Raw genomic sequence first — 16,229 nt, 5'->3', positions numbered from 1 at the left:
TTCCTCTGTTCATCCCCTCTTGCTTTAAATAACTAATTATATAGACACACACACACATTCCAATCGTGTCCTCCTGTCTTCTCATTTCTACTGTTGACTTGAGCTTATATGTTTGATTCATGTCGACATAACCAAGGAAATGACATCATGTCGGAATGGTTGGTTGTGTTGACAGGCGATGGTAATGTTGGTCGCTACATAGAATGCTGGACTGATAAATGATGCAGACGTGCATACACACTAGGGATGGGTTAGACAGCTGGGATAGGCTCCAGCATCCCCGCGACCCTCGTGAAAATAAGCGGTAGAAAATGAATGAACAATACAACAATAAAGTTCACAATTGAATATAATAACAAAAATAATAACTCCAACTTTCTTTCAATAAATAAAACTATTGTGCAAAAAACACAATCTGAATCAAAATACAAACATAAAATAAATAATAACAGCAGCAGTTTGTGTTTGTGTGTTCCAGGAAGAGCACTTTATCTTTCCTTCTTGCTTTACACCACCACTCCCACGCCGTGTGTATCGACTCAGGTGTGTATGAGGCTTCAGCAGTTATGTGGTGCAGTTTGGATTAATGACGGGGTTAATCATTGCAAAAAAGGAAAGAAAATTTTTTTAAAACGTAGTGTCAACACAAGCAGCCCCCGGGTGCTGGTGCATCGCGGTAGTGCTTTTATGGTACGCTATCTCCATTTTGCGCAGACCACCAAATCGTTACCTTTTAAGTGTAAAGTACTCGCATACTTACATCCTATTGCAAGATCTTTTCTTCTCCCTCGACTCGCCGCTACTTGATGCCGTGGCAGCCGACGCCATTTTTTGATTCTGTGAGTGACGACGCATTGACTTGCAGTTCTTGCGTTGACGTCATCATCGCCCCAGCCCTAATACACACAATTTATCGAGAGATCATAATTACCGACTTGTTTTTTTATTATTGTTCGATAAATCTATATATTTATTGTCGTGACAGGAATCCATGGCATAATAGGAAGATGGTGCCCATGTGATGTGTTGCTGCCAAATCGTGTCGTTGGAAAGTTACCTCAAGACTCATGTCTCCGATGAAGATATAAAAAAAGTGCAGTTTTCCTTCAGCCGTCAGTTATATGTATTTGTACGCATGCGCATATATTCACTGTATTTGTAAAACTATAAAAATGCGCATGATTTTCTTCTGGAAGGCATTAATGATGCGAACCAGCAAAGAGCGAAACATGCAGCATTTGTACTGCGATGCTGGCTTAACTTCATTCATTCATTTTCTACCGCTTTTTCCTCACGAGGGTCGCAGGGGGTGCTGGAGCCTATCCCAGCTGTCTTTGGGTGAGAGTACACCCTGGACTGGTGGCCAGCCACTCACAGGGCACATATAGACATATAGACTATGGACAATTTTGAGTTGCCTATTAACCTAGCATGTTTTTGGAATGTGGGAGGAAACCGGAGTACCCGGAGAAAACCCACGCATGCACGGGGAGAACATGCAAACTCCACACAGAGATGGCCGAGGGTGGAATTGAACTTGGGTCTCCTAGCTGTGAGGTGTGCGCGCTAACCACTCGACCGCTGTGCAGCCGCTGGCTTAACTTGTGTGATGTAATTCATGAACTCCAGTTCATGTGTTCAGTGAACATCTAAACTTTACAGGTTCCAATGTGTGTTTATTTAAGTGTGTACTGGTTTGTACACACTTTGTGACAATTGACATGTGACCTAAATGTAAACAATTTCTTGCCGCCCCACTTTTGTACTTTGCTGTATTACACTTAACATATTTATGACAGTAACTTTTAAAAAAGGAGTGTGTATTTCTTCATTAATAGTTACATATAACTCCAAACCAACAGTTATTTGAAGTGTTTCCATGAATGGGGTCACATGGTTTTTGGCACATCCTCACAGTAGCTGAAAAGCTTATTTACCGCGGTGCCAGGTTTGGGTAAGCCTCTGTCTCCTTTTGAGGATTTAGCTTGACTTTGCTTTGAATTTGTCTCTCCCGTTTTGTGTGGAAGGACAGATGATATAGTTATTGACTCTGGGGTGATAGAATCCATAAAGTCTCACTCACCCTGTCGGAGATGTGATATGAAGGTGATGCAGGGATGCATTCAAACAAAAAAAAAACCCTAACATAATCTTACCTGTGCATTGAAGATTTTTCAACAACGGTAGTTAGCGCATCAATCTGTGTGGTTTTCATTTAGGCCTGATATGCATGCTTAACTCATAAGACCCAGTCAAGCAGCTGGCAGGAACTCATTTCATTGCCTTCCATTTCTCCCTCAAGGGTGTGACCCTCACTCGAGTCACACCAGCCTTTATCAGCCCTGTAGGCCATACTAGCACATTAGGGGTGTTTGGTGGTCTGGTCATAAGAAGAGAGAGTATGGAGCTAGAAGATTGGGTTTTCACTTGGTGGTGTATTTATCTTTGTTGTGAGGTTACATTTTATTTCGGACATGTTCATAGCAAACAGAGGTAACATATTGCAGCTTCTTTAGTTTCTTACTTGGTAATGGAAGGTGGAAAAATGGTAGGTCTGGTTTTCCTTTTCCTTGCACAATTTGATGTACTTAACACCCACTGCCATCTTCCTGCCCGACATAAATAAGCTCCTACACTTTGGTTGCAAGGGCAAATTTACCAGTAAATCATTTTAGCATTTGATGGTTTTGAAGTTTTGTATTTGCTTTTTATTTTTGACCAAGTGTTGGCAAAAGCTTCCTTTTGTAACAGTTATTTGGGACAGCGGCTTACGACAGATTGGTTGTCATCTCAGTCGCGTGTGAAACTAAATCAATATCTAAGCTGATGGATAAAATGTCATAGCGGGGTTCGAACTGCTGACAAAATACTTGGAATTGCATGATTTTTTTTTTTTTTAAATCCACAAGCATGCATCCTTTCAGTGACTTTCCACCATTCATTAAGCCACGCAGATGGACATTTTGATTAAATATAAATCAACTCCTGAATGCTTTTTGAAGGAGCTTAATGCGTGTGTAATTTAAAAAAAACATGGCAGTCAACTAAAATAAAAGGTTCTCCGACAGTCGACCGGTTAGTCTGAATGAATTCACAAATAAGAGTCCAATTAAATAATTCTGTTAAGTATACCATTCAGAAAGCTGCACAATTCTGTGTGGCATAATTCGGTCTTGGGCTGATACTGACACTTGGGGGCATGATACCTACCTGGCCTGATACCAGACAAACCATGTGATGATCTTATTATCACATACTATTTAATCATGAGCTTATTATCACGTACTATTTAATCAAAAGACCATTTTGTTTCCAGAAAATGTTCAGTTTATTACATGTATTATATCTAAACAGTGTAAACACAATAATTGCAAACATATTTCAACAATAATATTTTATCAACAGTCTTATCTTATCAATGTCTGACAATTAAAGTTCCATTAATCAAGTTCAGGTTTTTTGGTGACTGGAGAATGATACTGGACATGGTTAAACTCTATATTTTATCAGTATCACTGCCCTGGGATTTGACACAGTATCATTTCGGCCTTTTCCCGTATCATTCATGGGCGGTTTCCAGGGTACAGGGCCAATTAATACTGTAGTATGTGATAAACATCCTTATCACATAAACATCCTTATCACATACTACAGTATTAATTGGTTCTGTACCCTAGAAACCGCCCATGAATGATACGGGAAAAGGCCGAAATGATACTGTGTCAAATCCCAGGGCAGTGATACTGATAAAATATAGAGTTTAACCATGTCCAGTATCAGCCCCCATAGCTGTCCACTCAGAGCGTGCTGCTCTGGTATCGTGCCCGTGAAACAACCAATCAGAGAACAGCGCACGAGTGCTTAGTGCCTAGTGCTTCTCCAGTCACCAAAAAACCCAAACTTGATTAATGGAACTTTAATTGTCAGACATTGATAACATAAGACTGTTGACCTTCGGTCTCGGGCTGATACTGACACTTGGGGGCATGATACCTGGCCTGATACCAGACAAACCATATGATAACCTATAAATATCAGAGCAAAGGCAAATATATATATTAATACTATCAGTTAAATTATAAACTGAGCTCTTTCAGCATGTCATGCATGAACAAAGCATATTAGATTAGAATTATTGAAGGAAGACAACTTACAATCCACAAATAAATGTGGCTCATTATCAGGGGTAGAAAAATCGATACCGGAATGAACGATTCTCATTTTTATGTCAGTGTCGCTCGATATTATCACGCATGACTATTCTCTCCCTATAGAAGACTAAGACAGTTTAAGTCATGTCCAATGAGGGTGAAACATAAACACTGTCTGCAGCACAAATTGTGATCGCATTTAACTGCGGAGTGACACGGAATGCGCCTCATTGTTTTAATTGGGAGTTGACAGAGGAAGCAAATGGCCATTGAAGCACAAGCACCATGCCCTTGGGTTTGTTTGCTTTACACTTAGATTTGCCCCTTCCTGTGAGGTTTTTATAGTGTGACACATCCAAATGTCTGAGCCTGTCACCGTGAAACGGTCAAAGCCAATTTACAAGAGGCCAATAATTAACGCACGGAACATCTTGGAAATTTGCTTCCCATAGCCATGCCGCCCGATCCACTATATGATGAAGTCCATGAGTTGGAAAATTGGTGTAATCATCTTGGCCTCTAACCTACATTGCACCCTAATTTGGCTGTGAGAGAGAGGATGATTGCATCAAGGCTTGGCCTCTGCCTCTTGAGGTCGAAACATGTCGAGGATGAGACGGGCTTCTACTTCCTGCCCGCTCGAAATTGAAGCACATTAATATCGCTCAATTACACACGGCTTTATTAAAGATAATTGGTCATGATCACAGGTCTGCATTGACCTCAAGGTTCAGAGTAGCTTAGCGGTATAGTTAAATAAACATGTTTGACCTTTATCTCAAGGCCAACTGGACTGGATGATGCTATATGTCTAAAGCATGGGTGCACACACTTTTTCAGCCTGAGAGATACTTATGACACCGAGTCAAAATGATCACCCACCTACTAAAAATGCAAAATATTAATATAAATATATTGAGAATTATTTTTACAATGTACAATATATGCTGGTGTAGATAGATAGATAGATAGACAGACTTTCTTTATTGTCATTGCACAATATTACAGCAGTGAAATCGCCAATGAAATGTTGTTGCCTGGCTCCCGTATAATAATAAATAATAATTACAATGTGGAGAATAGATGACATCAAATATGAACAACAATGTACAGCCTAAACAGTAATTCATTCATTCATTTTCATTTTCATTTTCTACCGCTTTTCCTCACGAGGGTGCTGGAGCCTATTCCAGCTGTCTTTGGGCGAGAGGCGGGGCACACCCTGCATTGGTCGCCAGCCAATCACAGGGCACATATAGACAAACAACCATTCACACTCACATTCATACCTATGGACAATTTGGAGTCACCAATTAACCTAGCATGTTTTTGGAATGTGGGAGGAAAAACTGGAGTACCCGGAGAAAACCCATGCATGCACGGGGAGAACATGCAAACTCCACACAGAGATGGCCGAGGGTGGAATTGAACCCTAGTCCTCCTAGCTGTGAGGTCTGCGCACTAACCACTCGACCGCCGTGCCGCCCCTAAACAGTAATTTGTACAAATAATTTAAATAACTTAGAATAAATAATAATAATTTAAGTTTTGCGTGTGCATGTGGGCAGGTAGAGGGGCTTATTTGGCATTGAGCAGTCTGATGGCTAGGGGGAAGTAGCTTTCTCTAAAACTGGTTGTTCTACAGCGGATGCTGCAGAGCCTTCTCCCCTATATTGCACAATACAACACTGTACATTTTTTTTGTCATTACCGATGTCATCTCGATGTCATAGTTTTTCTGAACAGTCCGAAAATGACGCTCCACATTTCCCTTCTTTGGTAAGTAAAGCAATTGTAGACTGACAGATGAGGCAAACGCACTTTGAAAATAACATCGTGAAAAAGAAGTCCTCCTCCCACTCCGCATGGTAGTGGTAGGTTTTCGGCTTCTTACTTGGTCCAGCTTTTCCACTCATTTTTAGCCCCCTTTTTATACTCGCTAGCTTGCTAGTTTTGCAGTACTTAGCGCAGTTGTATGCACATTCGCAGTGACGCTTGTGTCAGAAAAAGGTCAGGTCAGATGCCATTGTGAGGATGGATGATAGGGTGGCACCAACTTTTTTTTCAATGCCATGCGATCTACCCACAATTCCTTTGCGATCGACCAGTCGATCTCGATCAACTGGTCAACGATCACCCCTAATCTAAAGGAATGTAGAAATCCAATTGCAACTGCCTTGATTTACTTGGTACACTTCATTTTAAAAATACACCACGATATAGTAAGACTATACTAAGTCCCTTGGACACTCGGCCTGGGACAATGAACAACAGGCAGGAGGCGGATTCACTTTGTGGAACGTTTGTTCAATACAACAGAACATGAACAGAGTGAGCACAGTCACATCTCTGTCTCAGTGGGTGGGGGCAGAAGAGTGTAGCGTAGTAGAAATTATCACATACTACAGTATTAATTGGCCCTGTACCCTAGAAACCGCCCATGAATGATACGGGAGAAGGCCGAAATGATACTGTGTCAAAGCCCAGGGCAGTGATACTGATAAAATATAGAGTTTAACCATGTCCAGTATCAGCCCCCGTAGCTGTCCACTCAGAGCGCGCTGCTCTGGTATCGTGCCCGTGAAACAACCAATCAGAGAACAGCACACGAGCGTGAACACACAGTTTACACTGTTTATATAATACATGTAATAAACAGAAAATTTTCTGGAAACAAAATGGTCTTTTGATTAAATAGTACGTGATAATAAGCTCATGATTAAATAGTATGTGATAAGATCATCACATGGTGCCAGTATCCGTGTGCCAGTATCAGCCCTCGACCGATACTGACACTTGGGTGCATGATACCTGGCCTGACACCAGATAAACCATGTGATAACCTATAACTATATACCGTATAGTCGTGTTGGGCTGAGTGTCTTGTGACCCCATGTAGTAAAACCCACTTGTATATTATTGTTCGTCGCCTGTGTGACCAAGACTGAATATCTCGGCCTGGTATCTGCCATTATGACTGCAGTGAAAGCGACCAATCAGTGTGTCATTGCAAGCCACATGTCATCAAAATGTGTCAATCAATGACACAATACACACATCAACGGTAATGGCACAGCCATGGTGGATCTAAGAAGGTGGCGTGATACGGGTCACCCGATAGTACAGTAATAAATAGACACACTGTCCATTCATGTTGCGGCACTTTTATTCATTTCCATTCCTGAATAAGAAGAAAATATGAAATCTACAGTAGTTTTATTTATTTTCAGTTGCTTAGTCATACAGCAAAAGTGGCCAACACGGAGTTCGTCAGACATTTTTGTTCTGACAAAGTAAAATGGCATAGTACTGACAGAAAAGAATTCATCCCCGGATATGCTGGGGAGAATATGGTAATTTTCCTCTCTCCATTTTATGACGTGGCTGACCTCAAATCAGGCCACAGTGTCGGAGGATTATTTTAAGATCCTGCAGATCAGCTGGGTCGCCTACCTCTGAATGAATCAAGATGACTATCTGACATCAGAGAATAAAAATGAAATTAGGGTCTCTCTGGAGCGGGGGGGCTTTATGCCTACCGTGCTGGAAACAAGGATCATTTAAAATCTCATTCTGTCTGACTTGTCGCCGCCTTTTTTTAATACCCTCATCATCAAAGTTGCAAGGGTGCTAAACATTATGGCGGGCTGTTAACTTTTATCACCCTCCCTCTAAGTTAAACGATTGAATCATAGAAAAATGATGATAGCTTTTTATCTTATGAACGGGCCCCCACGTCTCTGATAACTGCTCCCAAGTACTTTTGACCTAATGATAACTACCGTCGACTGCTTGTCTTCCAGAGGTAGGAGCAAGTAGGGGTGCTACGATTCTCTGAATAATTTAATAATAATCAGAATAATTTTTTGTAAAAACGTTACAAAAAATAATTGAGGATTTTTTCCTGTCTTAAGGAATCGCTTAAGTCAGGAAGCGGATGTTTGAAGAAGACTGAAGAGGCGAGAGAGCTTGACAAGGCAAGGAAAGGGAAGGAAAACTAAGTCGGAAACAGACAGAAAATGTGACTAAGCAGCAAGTTGAACACTGATGTGTATCCGTTCTTTTTTGTTGCATATCATCGCCTTCAAAATGGAGCAGAAGAAGGTAAAATGAACGTAGCAGTACGCATTTTACTCAACACACTCACTGAAATTCAAGTATTTTTAAGTCATCAGACTCAAGTCCGAGTCAAGTCCCGTAAAAGTCATCTCGCAAGTCTTTGATATCGTCAATTCGAGTCCAAAGACGCCAAAATTGTGACCTGCATCTGATTCAAGTGAACATCTGCTGCCTTTTGTTTCAAACTCATGGACTGCATAGAGAGTACGTACCGTGTAATGAACACAATCTATTCCAGAATGACCACCGGGACAAATTTAGACTTCCTTTTTTTGTGTATAAAATAACTGATTATCCATCCTGAGGTCTGAAATTTGTATTAACTCCAAAACCAATCATCTTATTAATCGACAACTGCTTTTCAATGAATTGTTTTTTTAATTTAAAATGTAAATATCGTCTGATTTCAGCTTTTCAGGTGTGAATATTTTGTCATTTCCTAAGTCATTCATGAAAGCAGACCTATTATCAATGTTTTAGGCAAATTAACATATCAGCCTGGACTATGTTGCGGACCAAATCACTAACTTTCAATGTGTTCACATTGATTTGGTCCGTCTGCAGGGGTAAGCAACCCTTTGATCACAAGCCACTCATCGATCTTTTGGACTTTTCCGGTCGATCGTGAGAATATTGCAAAAAAAAAAATGTAAATGGTAAATGGCTTTTCGCTTGTAAGACATATTTATTACTCCTTTTCTGATGTGTATCCGTTGTTTTATGTTCACCATCGCCTCCAAAATGGAGCAGAAGAAGGTAAAATGAACGTAGCAGTATGCATTTTACTCAACACACTCACTGAAATTCAAGTATTTTTAAGTCATCAGACTAAAATCCGACTCGAGTCCTGAGTCATTGATGTAAAAGTCAAGTCACAAGTCTTTGATATCGTCAATTCGAGTCCAAAGACACCAAAAATGTGACCTGCATCTGATTCAAGTGAACATCTGCTGCCTTTTGTTTCAAACTCATGTACTGCATAGAGAGTTAGAGTATGTACTGTACAACATCGAATGAACACAATCTATTCCAGAATGGCCACCGGGACAAATTTAGACTTCCCTTTTTTGTGTATAAAATAACTGATTATCCATCCTGAGGTCTGAAATTTGTATTAACTCCAAAACCAATCATCCTATTAATCGACAACTGCTTTTCAATGAATTGTTTTTTTTAATTTAAAATATAAATATTCTCTGATTTCAGCTTTTCAGGTGTGAATATTTTGTCATTTCCTAAGTCATTCATGAAAGCAGACCTATTATCATTGCAAATTAACAAATTAACATATCAGCCTGGACTATGTTGTGGACCAAATCACTAACTTTCAATGTGTTCACATTGCCACTCATCGATCTTTGGGATTTTTCCGGTCGATTGTGAGAATATTGCAAAAAAAAATGTAAATGGTAAATGGTCTTTCGTTTGTAAGACACATTTATTACTCCTTTTCAGCAAGTTTGAGGGCGTATTAGGCCATCCATGCCATGCTTGGGCACCCATAGTTCCGGTTCATTGGACTAGTTTGAGCTCTTTGACCTGTACTCAAACACAGCACACTAGTACACTTGGCTGGCCAAAGCATGCCTGGAAGAGCTAGGCCACGACCCGGCAACATTCTTCATACACAGCATAACATTGTCGAGTCATGTAATTAATGCCAATGCACCTCTTGACAGTCATTAACGATAACCACCACCTTGCGCAATAAAACCAGAACGGTCTTGAAAACGAAAGTGATTAAATATGTAAACATGCGGAAGCCCGGATGCTGTAAAACAGTGTGAGTGTGGGCCAGAGGTAGAAATGGAAAAACGGTGAATTGCATCCACTGGTTTTTGTCGAACATTTTGCCACAAAATGTAGTTTGATGAGGTGAAAAATATTCTATTTTAGATATCTCATGTGACAATGGGAGATTTGAATGTGAGTGTGAATGGTTGTCTAAATGTACCCTGCGATTGGCCGGCGACCAGTCCAGGGTGTACCCCGCCTCTCGCCCAAACTCAGCTGGGATAGGCTCCAGCATATGCATCGAAATTGGATGGATGTAGGAATGGAGGCTTGGCCCTGGCTCTGAAATGGCTTACTCTGGTTCGGTTTTTCATAATGTGCGATACGACTTTATGTGGAACATTCTCAACATATCGACTATGGTATCGCTTACATTCTTCAGGCCGCTATCAAATGTTTTTATTCCTCCTTGGGGGATCTATGCAGTCTCTTGAGTTCTCTTGTTTTTATGGCTTTCTTTTGTCTCATTTTTGCTCCTCCCTTTATTTGTATTTATCATCCCTTGTGTCTTAAACATCCATAATAACTATCCTTCACTTTAGTAATAAGGGGCTATGAGGAAAGCTGCCCGCCTACCCGCCATCTGCTACCTTCTAAGAACACGCTGCCACTATGGAGTAAAAACAGAAAACAGCCTCCTTCAGGTCACACAATAGACACATTCTGCTGACCGTGGAGTCTGCCACACTCTCCATTAGTTGTGGGTGTGGCGCGTTTAGAGGTGGAAGGAGACATGCTACAACTGTGTTCATTAATCACTGTCACAGGGAAAGTAGTTAATAGAATGAGGGAAGGAGAACACAGACCACCATGTTCAATAGTTTACCCTGACTTGTCTCCCACATGAAATAGAAACCCTCTCACCTTTTCGTGACCTTCCATAGCAACACAAACAACCAGGCAAATTATTTAGGCTATTTACCTGGGCCCTGTTGCACAAAACTAGGATAAGGGATTAAGTTGCGCTCCATTTATCTGTGAACCGCTTACACAATAGTGGAAAGGGGTTCTGACATAAATTAACACAGAGATTTATTCTGTGGATGTGGAGTTAGCCTGCTCCAGACCAGACTAAGGTCCAGGATTTATTTAATCTTATCCCTTATCTCAGTCAGCAGTCACCATAAATGGAAACCCATAGTTAATCCACTGCTCGCTACACATGATAACGTTCAACTACACCCACTGTCATTAGTTTAACATTTGTGATCATTCATTTCAATAATTGTCTATACATGATTTTACAGAAACTATACATAAAATGCATATCTCATAACTATACTAGATATAAATGTTACTGTAGAAGTTAGATATACACAATTTCACTGTAGACAATTTAAACTGATTCATAATCATAGTGTGACTACCTTTTCAGAGATGTTAATGTGGATGTGTACAACATTACCCAGAAGGCTTAGCACTCAATGGAAAAACGGAAGTAAACATGCTGTTAAAGCTACAAGCTACAAGGTGATATGCTAATAAATTGTTCATAAATATTACTGCACACTACTATTCCTGATTTGTTTAAGAAGTAACAAACACTAGTATTACCCAATATAGTAGACATAATAACAGTAAATAAACAATTTAAGACATAACTCCTGCTCATGTGTGTCACAGTAAATGTGTTCCCTGGGAGGGCTTAGTGGTAGGTGGACAGATGTGTGGAAGACAGGAAGTGATGTCGGTGGTTCAGTGTTGAGTTTTAGCTGGTCGTGAGTTATGGTCACAACAGTAGTTTGTGCTATTACTATGGTAATGGTAATGGTAATGGTTTTATTTCATTTGAACATGCATCAGATTACAATTGAGTGCATCCCATAATCAGTTCACAGTTCCACATGTCCAAAAGGAGTAGGAAGAAGCAAAGCTTATTAAATCCTACCCCTCCATCCTGTACTTTTACAATCGGTAACTGTTACATTTGTTCACTTCCTGCTTTCCATAATATAGTTTGAGTTTTTTTTTATTTTTTATTTTAAATTTTGTAATTTTTACATTTGTTCACTTCCTGCTTTCCTAATATAAATGTTTTTTTTTCTTTTTTCACATACTGAAGTAGGCGGTGATATGAGCATCCAATGACATAATGGGTACCATAGTAAGTGTCAATATAGTGATATGTATAGCACATCATGACTGGTTCAAGACTCTTCATCCTTGTATTTAGCAAACGTCAACTGCTTGTATTGTTTCTTGAATTGGCTCATCGTTGTGCATTGTTTGAGGTCCTTACTCAATCCATTCCATAGTTTGATTCCACATACTGAAATGCTATGGCTTCTTAACATAGTCCTAGGATACGTATAAGTGTTTTAAATGTAGTTTTTCCCTGAGATCATTATGATTATTAGGTTATTATATTATTAGGTTCCCGCCATGAAATCGGGCCGATGCAGCTGCCATACAGTATAACGTACTGTACATAACTCTGAGCCACACTTTGTTAATGTTGAATTGTTGTCTGTATGTGCTCTGCGAGTGACTGCCAATCCAGGGTGTAGTCTGCTATTGGCCATAGTCAACTGGGTTCTCTGCAACATGATAAACAGGAGAAAAGGTAATTGGACAGCATCTTTGCCTTTTATTATGAAGCATGCCTTATCTGTCTGTAGCCAGTCATTCAGCTGAGCTGAGCCTAGAAGTCAACATTTGTTTGCAGCGTGTCACTTTCTTTGTTCATCTGTAAAGAAAAAAAAATCTGTTACATTGTGACCCTTGATAAAGGTATTTAAACAGGTGGCACGTTTTGCTGTTGCATGAAAAGACGGTGTTCAATCACATGCTGTTTAGTAACCAGTCCAGAAACATATCTCCCTTCTCTTTCACAATTACAATATCTACCTTAGATAGATTTTTCTGTGTTAAATAGCCAAATATCTCTTACAGATTTCTTGACTTGTGTGTTTCCCACTTTAAAAATACATTTGTGCTTCTAGCCACTTAGCAAGTGATTGACTTTTTCACTTATGAATTTAAATATTTCATGGAAAAGGAAGACAAAAGTGTTCCAAATTCATTCAATCTTCTTCGCACTTCAAATCTAAGGTTTGGGTTTTACAAGAGAAAAAGGGCAGCTTAATAAAACAAATGCGATTTTGCAAAATATGCCAGACAACTGGCTATTAACTCCGCTCGCATCTAATCCATAATGGATGCTAAAGCCTGTTTTATCTGTAAAGACAGCCAGGCTTAGGTCCTGACGGAGAACAAGGGTTTTCACTCCATTCTTCATGTGTTGGAGCCTTGGTACAAAATACTCGGTAGAAATTTTTTTGCGGACAAAGAAATCCCTTTACTGGTTCACTAAATGATGCCCCAGTGGATGGTTGGACATGCTTTATTTCTATGTCCGACTTGAAAATGTTTACAGTAGAGATTTGTTAGGTGTTCAAATACCGTAATGTCATGGAAATGAGAGTTTTCTTAATAAATAAGACAAATTGTGAGCAAAGCAAAGAATGGAATGGAATGGAATGGCCTTTATTGTCATTATACAAGATGTACAACGAGATTGGAGAGCTTCTCCTTTCAGTGCAGTAGTCAAGTTAAAAAAAAGTATACAAAAGTAGAGTAAAAAAAGACAATTTAACAAGATATATCCAAAATATACACATAGTATTGCACAGGAGCATACATATTGCAGATATATTAATTTTAGTGCAATGATAAATGGGTCATAGTGCAAATAATGACTGGTTTATACAGATGACATTTACAAAGACATTTACTTGGTAATAGATAATACATTTTTTCATGACGGAGCTTATATATTTGACTAATGCATGTACTGCGTTTGGTCCACATAGGCTTGAATGTGTAGTTATTGAATGTGACCCACATTTTCATTCCAACATAGTTTGTCCTCCTGTTATTGGTAGATGCCGGCGAAATATAAACAGTTGCCTGGAAGTAGACTAAATGTTTAGGGCCTTTGGCGAGAGCTGAAACAAAGCCTGGGGGGGCACTCGAATGGCACTCGAATACAGCAGCCATTACATGACCAATTACATTTGCTAAAGTATGAAACTAGAAGCAGTTCCCCATTTTCTGTGATGTTTTAGATGACTGCGGCAGTGAGAAAAATAAACCACACTTTCCCCAAAGAACAAGAAAGCATATTTTAGGTCAGCGTAGAAAGACTGACATTCTTTGCGGTCGAAGCATCTTGTAGATCTTATTTGTGCAGTGAGATTAATGTACTCCTAAATGTCCTCTACCGAGCCCACAGGGTCTACAAAAACACTTATTAGGGTCGAGGATGATATGTCGATCTTTATTATGTTGTCCATTTAAATTATGTAGCCTGTGGTTTAAATGAGACCGTACAAGGAGATTAAGTTCCTTAACTTGTTTACAGTACTTATGTACAGTATGTTCTACGAGCATGCTGTTGTGTTTGGGCCAACACACACATTTACATAACTGACTTTTTTTTACGCAGCTGGTTTTTAATCGATTCCAGCGAAGACACTTATCCATACCGTCACACTGCGAGTGACTGAACCACTCCACGGCGCTGTCTGGCTTTTGGTTTTTGTCAGCGGGGATAAAAGCTAAAGAAAATCAGTTTCTGACATGCAGTAATGACTTGGTGAGGTTATCAGCGGACCATTTTGGGTATTATTAACAGAGAGAGGCACATTGTACGGTTTACATGAGACTATTGAATACAAATGTCAATAATGTCACTTTTTGTTTATTATTCTCTTAGTTCAGTTGAGAGGAAAATGATAAGATCAGCTTCCCTTGTGAATTTATGCTAGCAGGAATTTTGCCTCATAATATCTTTCTGATTAAAACATTTGTAGTCCCCCTTTTATCTAAACAGGATCTTGTTAATTGTTTCTGAACCAACAACAAAATTACATAAAAAGTAGGCTTGGATGTGAAAAAATATCCCTGCTGCATTATTTGCAGGTTTGATCCTGCAGGCAGTTGTATCAGATATTTGTACATGTAAACACGGAGATGAACATCTGCCTCCTGTTACCGCAATTTGCTTCACCGCCATCTGTTCTACATTGGCCAAGCTGATATACATCTGTTTGGTTATCAGACCATTCTCTTCTCAAATATTCCAAAGAGCTACTTTTGGTGGTACGGGGTGAGGGAGCTGCCAATCGTCCCTCACTGATCAGGTGTATGCCCCACCTCCACACTGTCATGTTTCTATTTGTGTATATAGTTGGCTTTTGTTATTTACATATACAGTAAAGTCTCGTTATATCGATATCGGTTAAAACGAATTACTACTTATTACGATACTATTTTCATTTCCCGGCAAATTTCTAGTCTTTTATGATATAATTAGTTCCGTTAGTACGATACCCGGTTATTATGATAATCCGGTTACTACGATGCCCTTTTCATCTCCCGCCAGCCAATTTGGTCTGCTTATATCGATACAAAAGCAGCTTAAATCAATCTTTGCTCAAGGATTTCAATACCAAAAAAGAACACGGCCAACGGCTGCTTCCAGTCAACTTTATTTTTCACACTTCCACCACCAGAGTGCAGCACACACAGCGGAAAACACCCGTCCCTTGCGCCTACCCCTCCGGGTGGCAACACCTTCCCTATCGATAGTTCCGGGGTGAATTACTATGTCCCGGTAACCGGTAATCACTACAGCGTAAGTTTATTTTTATTTACTGTAGTACAAAATTTATTGTAGAAAATTACATGCCATATCAAAGATCCGCCCACTTTTAATGCAGTTCAGCGCAGGATCGGATATATGGATAGTCCGGTTATATTGGTATTTTTTCCGACTCCCGAGAATATCGATATAACGAGACTTTACTGTATTCTGGTTAGTACTTTAATTATATTTGTTTTCCATTTAAGTTGTTTAATTGCTTAGTTAGTTAGTTTTTCATTTAGAAGTCATTGGTTTTGTTCCAGACGGCATGGCGGTCTAGTGGTTAGCGTGCAGACCTCACAGCTAGGAGACCAGGCTTGAATTCCACCCTCGGCCATCTCTGTGTGGAGTTTGCATGTTCTCCCCGTGCATGCGTGGGTTTTCTCCGGGTACTCCGGTTTCCTCCCACATTCTAAAAACATGCTAGGTTAATTAGCGACTCCAAATTGTCCATAGGTATGAATGTGAGTGTGAATGGTTGTTTGTCTATATGTGCCCTGTGATTGGCTGGCGACCAG

The 16,229-nt window shown here is 39.8% G+C and overlaps 1 protein-coding gene across 6 annotated transcripts in view; it reads left to right on the top strand.

Annotated features, from left to right (window-relative positions):
• Nucleotides 1-16,229, top strand: part of LOC131108086 (signal-induced proliferation-associated 1-like protein 2) — a 109,560-nt gene that overhangs the window by 33,297 nt on the left and 60,034 nt on the right. The window lies entirely within an intron of this gene.

Source organism: Doryrhamphus excisus, linkage group LG20 (assembly GCF_037039965.1).
Source record: "Doryrhamphus excisus strain RoL-2023G ecotype Guam linkage group LG20, RoL_Dexc_Guam_v1.1, whole genome shotgun sequence".
NCBI classification, from domain to species: domain Eukaryota; kingdom Metazoa; phylum Chordata; class Actinopteri; order Syngnathiformes; family Syngnathidae; genus Doryrhamphus; species Doryrhamphus excisus.
Note: the sequence above shows the minus strand (reverse complement) of the source record. Positions and strands in the feature narration are given on the sequence as shown.